We start from the raw sequence: 9,399 nt of genomic DNA, 5'->3' as shown, positions 1-9,399 counted from the left end.
CACCGTCAATGGATAGCAGCCTCACAATGGGCATGGCCTTCGTTTTAAACCGTGCAAGGCGATGCTTTTTGTTCGTCCCGGCCTGGGACAATGAAGGCCGCGAGTTAATAGCCTATAGATAGCGCGCCGCTGTATTCAAGCCAATACAAAAGGCTTCACAGTGAAGACCTCAACTTGTTTAGACTTTCTATTTTTTGCATTGAGGATTCTCCCAGGCTGTCAACGAGGATTTGATGACTAGGGGACAATAGATAAATGGAAACGGCCAAGTAGGTAAAAGACTAGGCTACTACTGCATTTGTATTGGTTCTTTTGTCAATGTATATCCGCATTGGACAATTGGCAACTACATAGTTTATTATATTAAACAAATATACACTTAGTTTAGCAAATTTAAGACTTTAAAAAATTTCTAAATTTCTAGTTTTAAAAAAATGGCGGTTCGAGATTTTTCTTGGGGGGACTTTAGTGTTGTATTTACTTACTTGAATTTAAACATTTGATCAAATCGCAAGCAGTGTGTACAAACTAGCAAATTGACGTATTACACTGGAATAGTGGTTGCCATGACTTCAACCGCAATCTAAATAGCAGCCCGAACAAGCCTCCTTTTCTTCGATTTTTTAGTGTTTGCTGCTTACCCAAATAAAGAGAGTAATTCGTGAGGCTGTGACACACCACGGGACGCTTTTGTCTTTCTTTAAGTTGAGGCATGTGGATTGATGGTGCTTGATAAATTGGCAAACCAGCGGGCGAATTTTTATTAAGGCCTAAAAACTCTTTCCTTGTTACGTCATTTTTTTGTAAAATCATTTACAATTTTGATGGTTTTGTGTTACCCACAAAGAAATAAAATAGATAACTTTGCGAAACTGTTTTTTTACACTTGATAAAAAGTAAACATATTTGATTTCAAACGTTGTTAGTTCCCATTAATTTGGATCTAATTGACGCTTGCAAGAAACTTGAAATTTTGCCTCAACTTTAGCGTGTTCGATTGACGTCATTCGCCTTTGTGCAGGTGCCCCAACGTGTTCAATGACCGCACAAAAAAGGAATGGCTACGAGTTTTGGGATTAGATTAATGATTAGGGCGGGCTTGATGGATTCTAATTTCGTTTTAAATATCTGGAAACTGTAGTAGCTCAGGTCAACTACATGCATCAGTGCCAATCAGATTTCCCTTAAAGTCGATATTTCATCTATAAACAAAATATTATGACTTGACCAACCCTTTTTTATCGATGTATTTTGATATTACTTTTATCGGGCTGCCTAGTATATTTTAAATGAGCCGCAGCAAAACGGCGCTTGGAAAATTATTCCAGAGGCCAAAATCGCGAGTGTAGCTATTTTCTTTATGACGTCATCACACCGCTTTCCACGAGGTCTTGCGTAGTGAACCTGAATAGGTTCTAATTTGATGCGGGTTTGCGTGAGAGGCCTGGACTCGGTTGTTCGGGCTTGCCTTACCACAATCTCACAAATAGGAACCTTACCGCTCAACTAATGAAGTCGCGTTCCACATGCTGCAAAAACATATTAACTTTTACACGAATGTTATTAGATTTAGCCTTCCGTTGAAAAGCATGTAATTAATAGTGGCAAAACTTCTAAAAATACTATTGAGAGTGATTGTATTATTAAACATAACATATTTAGTAAATTAATAGCTCTTATTTTAAATTTTTCTGGCCGAGATTTAAATTACAAAGTCCAAAGGATATAAGTTATATTAACGTGCGTTGTTTTTAAATTGAGTTTCTCCTATTGCTTAAAGCAAACAATTTGGTTTAACTAATGACAGTGATCTCTGCTGACCAACCTGTAAATCTTCTGCTTTGATGACTTGCGCAAATAGGGGAGGTGTGGCACTGGACTAAAATTAGCTATCACCCCGCCCCATACCAATTAGATAAAACTTTTCAAATAGACAAGTTTTTTTTTAAATAATGATTATCACTAAAACGGGGTTAACTAATTTTTAAGCACTTCTCTAAATGATCAAACGGCCACTTCAGTTTAAATCTTCTACCTGTTTGCTTTTCTAGGGTAAGTAGGTTTAACCAATTACGATTTTATTCTTTAAAGTGTATTTGCCAGCACGTGTTTACGAGCTATATTTCAGTTTTGCTTTTCCTAACCATTGTTCAATTTGAAAACATAATTTTATTTTTTTGTTTTTTCACTTCGAATTTGTGTTTTTGTTTAATCTGATAGTCGGTAAAAAATTTAAATCAGTTGACTAATCAAATCGTAAATTAATTAGTTAAACAATCATTCAAGAGGCGCGAATTTGAGAGCATCATATAGTGCAAACATGCCAAGGTTTGTTTATTAATTACTTTTATTTGTTTTCTAATTGAAGGGCACACATTATCGCGTTTTATCTTAAGTTTGTTTTGTGTCCGACTGGAAATGATGAAGTGGTGTATGTATGTGCTATGTGACTAATTGTGTGTGTATACTTCCTATTTTAACCGAATATATTGTGAGGAATGATAAGCAAATAGATCGGGCCAGGTTCTATAGAAACAGCTGTTTGTTCGACCAGGCTAAGCCACGTAATCGTAAAACAACATTGGAAAACTGTGTAGAACGGTGGAAAACATTTTTAACACTTAAATTTCAAATTTTTTTAGCAAATATTAGAATTTAAGTTAATGTATTAAATGACATTTTATTTTAAATTTTTTTCCTGAAAATGTAAACTGCAGATTAACCTCAACTACATATTTTTACTCTGGTAACTCTGCTAAAGTTTTACTCTGGTAAATCTGCTAAAGTATTTACTTCATGTGTTTGCAAGTTCAGCATATAAGGCCATTAAGGTTCCTTTTAGTTATTTTAAATAAAATGCTTATTTTTGCTTGCTTATTTTAAAAAATGCTTATTTTTGCTTTGCTTATTTTTGCTTACACGGAATTTTTCATTTACTTTCGTTCTGCGTAGATTTTAGCCACGACATATTTGCTTATACAAGGCGCTGGCCTCGTCGCAATATTTTGCGTTTCCAGATTCGATTATTGATAGACTTCAAACGAGCTTGGCGCCTTTGATTTATTATTTGCTCTGGTATTGCGTCGTCATTACCGAAAAGGCAAATAATATTTAATGTTCTTTTTGGCAAATAAAACGCCTGCGAATCGGATCTGTGACGTGCGAAAGATTTTTATGATGATATTGCTCGGGAAAGTGAGTGGGAGCCTAAAATAACTGCTTGTTTAGTCCTGTTGTTTTAGCGGGGTTGATTTACACGAAATATGGATGCCAACTTGACTTAAAGAAAACAGAAAATCGTTAGTTTTCCGGTGAATTTTTTCCGTTTTCGTTATTCTATTTTTTGTTTTTCTAACAAGTAACGGTTTCTGTATTGTTTCAACAACAAATTCAAAATCAAGTCAAACCTGGCCTAAATATACAATGTTTATGATTCGCAATTCACATGTAAAATTATATCTACCAAACAACAATATACAATGTCTAGTAAGCCCCCGTTTCCAAATCACGTGACCACCACGTTCGTTTTTGAGATCGTACGCTCTATATACATGCAAGCCAAGTGGGTGCTAAGAAAAGGTCAGCGAGTGTTTTTTAGCCAAGTCAAGAGTTAACGCTGTGATGTATGGACGTCGCACAAGTGATGAATGCATGTTTGCTTCCGAGAGCACTACATAAATCGCAATTAAATCACCCGTTAAGTGGCCGAAAATTAATTACCCAAATACTTTGAAAAATATTTTTAGTGTCAGTTTATTGGATTTTTTTAAAGTTTAATATATTGACGTTTAGACAAGTTTCTGGCGGTCATTGGCGGTAGAAAATAAGTTCATACCTTTTTTTTATAGTTTTATAATAAAAAAATGGACCACGTGATTTTTATAACTCCTTTGTTTTATGTTGTCTTAGCGAGTATAGTAGCACCCCACAGTCAACAAACTTTATTCTTTTAAACACTCGTAAAAACGCAAAGCAACAAACACCAGAATCAATCCATAAAAGTTACGCGTCTGACAACCGAACTGCGATCATTTAATTGCCCGAGAAATGTTTAATTCGTCGCCAAATCACACACCGCCCTCGACCAATATATTTGTTGTGTGCACAGGCCGCACTGTGCTAGCGTTAAGCACACTTCCCAGCCGAAGGTTTTAATGAGTTATTAGGTTTTTGATCAAGCGAGGCTTAGCTCTGATATCCATCCGTCTTGCTCTCGCGTTAGCACGTAAATCATTGACGAAATTTTACCAAACACGCCCGGTTTGTATATAGAAAGGAGCTTAAAATTTGAGGCTCGCTTTTCCACAAAAAAAGCACGGTAGGTTTATTAAAAGAGATTTGCAGTGAAAAATGATTATGTAGCCAAAAAAACATTTTCGATATTTTATCGCTAAAAAAATAATTTCGAATTTCATTTTTTGTTCAACATTTGGCTTTATGTGACGAAGTTAATCCTTACCACGTCACCTGTTGGTTATTTTCCTTACTGTTTAGTAACATAAAAGCGGTGACCCGAAAACAAAAATGCCTATTTCAGAAGTGGTCAAAAGGAAACTCTTTGAAGACGCTTAATTGTAATTGCGTTTAAGAAGCCCACTTGCAGCTTGATTAACCCATAAATATATAATAAGCCAGCGGACACCATAACGTTAATGCCGGGCAATCTCGCTAAGTCTATAATTGTTTCGTTTATATACTTTAAATGTCACAGCGCGTGTTATTATGAATGGGGATTTATACTGACCACAACGCATCTTTTATATCGTTATGTAATAGTACACAATTTACGATATTATACTGATAAAACAACATGTACAAACATCTGACCATTTAAACGCTGTAATTTGGTTACATAGTTTAAATGTCGCGTGTTGAGGTAAAGTTATTAAATGACTGTAACAGCTTTCTGGTAAATCTTCATTAAATTTTTATCCACTCGGATCAGTTGTTTGCCATCAAAATTTCATTAATGATCCTCGCAAACCGGTAGGGATTAAGTTTAATGATAGACCCGCGCACGTAAGGGTGTTTTTCGTATTTTTCAACAAAGCCGACTCGATAACTATTCTGTGTGTAAGTTATTGAGAAATTCCTGTTTGTATGAAGTCTCTGCGTATTTTGGAGCACCTGAATAGGATAAATAATCGTTTTATTATTAATTGTGAAAATGTCAAGAACTGTTTACCCTTTGCCCTATTTGAGTTAATCATGACTTTGCTATTTTTTATTAAAGGCAGCATCATTTTAAAATATATTCTATATTATTTAATGTGTCATTTTTCCCTTAATAACAAACTTAAATATAGATAAATAGTTTAATTATTCAGCTCCCATATAAAACTGTGATTAATTTCTGTAGTTGTAAAATTTCAAGGTCGTTTATTTAAATGATCTAGTAACACAGCTGTTAATAAAAGAAAAAGGTAAACAAAAATTTACTAAAACAAATATCCTAATCAGATCACAAACTGTGTACTAAACTATTAAATTTTAACGACTTGTTGCCACATCAAAACAGAAGAGCCGCGTGTGTATTAATGACGTCACTTACTGAGCGCAAATTTCAGAATGGCTACCCTATGTCAACTATTTTAATCGAATTTATAGGACATAAAATAAAAGGCAATTCAGTTAACTGCATACCATTATAAGTTAATTTATTAAACATTTATTCAACAGAGCCTACTGTTTAAAACGAGCAATTATTTATTTATCGTTAACAATAAATAGTTATCCGTCCAGCTGTTTGATGTTATTTATTAGGTGAAGGTATTTAATAGTGATGTCTCTTGAAACAATGCGAAATATGTCAGGTTACCGTAATTTGGGGAGAAACACTTTAAAAATTGCCCAATAAAATCATATGTTACATACGTGGGTGCAGGTGTTATGGTCATAACATGCACCGTAGAGTGTCTCCATGTAAATAAGTATAGCTGGTTTGTAATTTGTTGCCATAACAATGATGGGGTTAAATAAATGCGGAAGCTATAGTATTAACCCCGTGGGAACACGTGGTCACGTGATTACCACTTCCGTGTTCTGTGATTTTTTGCTTGTTTTTGGACCATTTTTTTTTGGGATTGATTTTGGCAAATAAGAGAATGCTGATTTAAGAACAATATTGTCTTAGGAAATGTGCTGTCACAACTGTTTATTTAAATACATAATCACTGAAAAAGTTTTGTCTTTTATCATTTACTACAAATATAACCTAGCGTGATGTCTTATACTAACAAAGAATTTGCCAAAAACCCATCGCGCCTTTTTCATGACAGTATCTTCCGATGACGTCATACACTTTTTGATGACGTCACGTTATCGAGAAACTCGCCCAGTCGCGCCCCGGTGACATATAAACCTCCTCCAATCTCAGACAGAAATATGCGCTTAAACTTTCACATTTGTTTCTGGTTCGGTGCGATTACTCGGTGTCGAATTTCGCTAATTTTTAGCACTTATAACATGTAAAACGCTCGTCACGCGCGTGCCAAAGCAGTTTAGCCTCTGCGGTTACAGCAAGATTTAACCCAAGTGATATATGCATACCTATGTACGATTAGCTTCTGTCTAGTAATTCTACACCATGAATGCCTTACCCCAAATTGATGTAATAAAAAGACAGACGCCGCTAACTTGTATATATGAATGCAATCTCGAAATTGTTTTAAAAGTTAGTAAATAGATTTGTAAATAACCGTTCAGGGTGTGCCGACGTGTATTGTCCTTTCAGTTTAAAAACATAAACACCAATAGCCTTTACACTTAAGCATGAAATTGTACCTTTTTATTTCGTTGTTGAACTATTACATTGACCCATTACATTTCAAAAAGAGTCGACACGGGCCTTAAGTCGGCACTCTTAACCAAAGTGATTAGTCAAAAATACTAAAGTGGCTAAAATAATTGACTTGTTAGTTAGAAATAACTTTTTTGTAACCTAAAATGGGTATTTTACTTCATTCAAAGTAAAAGAAATAGTATTTTGTTAGAACATTTGTTTATTTCTATAAAAAGCAATATTTGACATTAATAATTTACTTACAAATGGTGGTATACACTAATTAAATTTTATTTGTTATTAGAAAAACTATCCATTAACTTTGCTGTTATATTTTAAAGTTTCATATACCAAGCCAGAAGCTAATACAAAATGCCATTTGCACGCTTGTAAGGCAAATGCATTCAAAAACACTGCGCCACGGAGGCTAGCGTCGGTCAATTAACTCGTCTCGGTGAAAAATGGCTTTTAAACAAAAATAAAATTGTCGCAAAACGACGCATTTTGGAGCTGCAAAAAGCATATCCGCTGTGACGACAATTTCAAAACAATATGGACTCACAGTCTAGTAATGAAAGATATATGATGAAGATATGCTTATATATTTCGTTTTTTAAAGATTGCTATATGTCATAACAAACGTCGTGAAGTAATTCTAGGGTACTTGAGTCTTGTTGAAATTAAGTTTTTATTCTCCTAACATACTTATTTTAATTTATATAGTGACTTAGCAAATATTTATAAAATTATATCACTTAAATAAATATTGCCGAAATAACCAACTAATCTTTTTTTGTTGAAAAATTAAATAGCCTCCAAAATTTGAAAAATTTAAGTTATTTTATTGCCACCTTTATCATGGGAAAGTGCTTCAAATGCAGCGCAATCGCCGTGAATGTAATTCGGGACGGTGAGATTGCAATGACTTATTGCACATTAAGTAATCCGAGGACCCCACTTTTCCGAAATAAGAAACCTCAAACATAAGAGTCTATGCCTACTTTGATTTTATTCCCACTGCAAACGTTTACATATTAGGAAAACATTGCAAGAAGATTGACTTCTGTTGAAGAGTTTTGATCAGTACAAATACAACTTTGGTTTTTGTTTTAGTAACAGTATATGAAAATGTCGGGAAATTGTAAGACTTTGTTTACATACTGTGCAATCTGGAGTATGACGCATAGTTACTTACGTTAGCTGAAGTGGAGTCGACTAATACACCACACAACAATATTATGTCCGTGTGAAACACAATGCTAATGTAAGCAAGTGTAGGTGACTTTGACTAACCCAACACCAAAAACCAAACACTTAAGGCTCAATTTCTGTAAACTATTTATTCTGTGGATTTCCACGCAATCGGTTATAGATTTCCAAACCGACTACTACCAATGTAAGGCCTGCCCGCAACGCATGGCCGAGTAGGATGTCTTTAGTCTCACGCCCCAAAAATCTAATGAGCGTAAAAAATCAAGTCGCTGGATGAATGTGTGAGAAAAACAAAAGCCAACAGACAGGTAATTACCATTAGGGAAACCTGGAAAGATAAGGAACTTGGTTTATCTTCGTTCAAGGGGCTTACACGGTCAGTCATGACACTAGTTAAAACAAAGCACTTGAAAATTTAGATCCCAGTACGATACGGCGAGAATTTAAATTTTCCTAAAAGGCATAAACCGAAGTTATTGGGTTATCATTTAATGTATAATTTTACAAACCAAAGTGTTATCATAACTAAGAAAACTTGGTAGAAATACCAACGCTTTATAACATATTTAACAAATGCCTGTTTATCTACATACCTTTAGCTTGGTCATCGAACATAAAAACCCTTCAGAAAAAAACTTAAGGCTGGCAAACGCTCGGTGTTAAGGCGTACGTTTACACTCAAGCTTCCACTTTCAATTTACAAGACACGACAAATTTAATCTACTAATCAAGTAGATTTTGTCGATATATATACGCCTCGCTTGTCAATATATATAGATCACCGTAATATAAAGATGGCGTCATATTTTGGGTATTGTGTGTTTTTGTGAATAAATTTATTGAAACAAATCCTACCAAAACTCATTGTTTTGTTGACACCACATCGAATTTGGATTATAATAAGAATTTGTTGAACATAATAGAGGTATGTCATGTCGTGCGAATTTAAATCAATTTTCTTTGTTTTCAATTTTCCCTATGGGACCAGCAGGGTTTTTGTTTGCACGGAATTAGGTGGATTACACGGTTCTCGAACAAAATAACAAGCTATTTAATATTCATTGAGATCACCCACTGGGACTTATTTAATACCATGCATCTAAGCAGATGTACTTAAATTTACTTCGACTTAATTTGACCAGAAATATGTCACCTTATTATTTTTGCTAGATTTTAATTTAAAATAACTTGAACAAGACTGGATAATAATGTTGGGTATTTTTTATTCTTATATGCTTAATTCCTGGAAGTTTATGCATATGTACTTTTTAAAGAATTTATTTTTATGTGTAAAATTGCCAGTAATACTTTAGTTATATTGGGACCCACTTTAAAAGCATTTATGTTTACCGTCACGGTTTGTTCTTTGGTTATAGGCATAACGACCATCTTGCTGAAAACTACTT

The sequence above is a fragment of the Corella eumyota genome, chromosome 2, assembly GCF_963082875.1.
Source record: "Corella eumyota chromosome 2, kaCorEumy4.1, whole genome shotgun sequence".
Lineage (NCBI taxonomy): Eukaryota > Metazoa > Chordata > Ascidiacea > Phlebobranchia > Corellidae > Corella > Corella eumyota.
Note: the sequence above shows the minus strand (reverse complement) of the source record.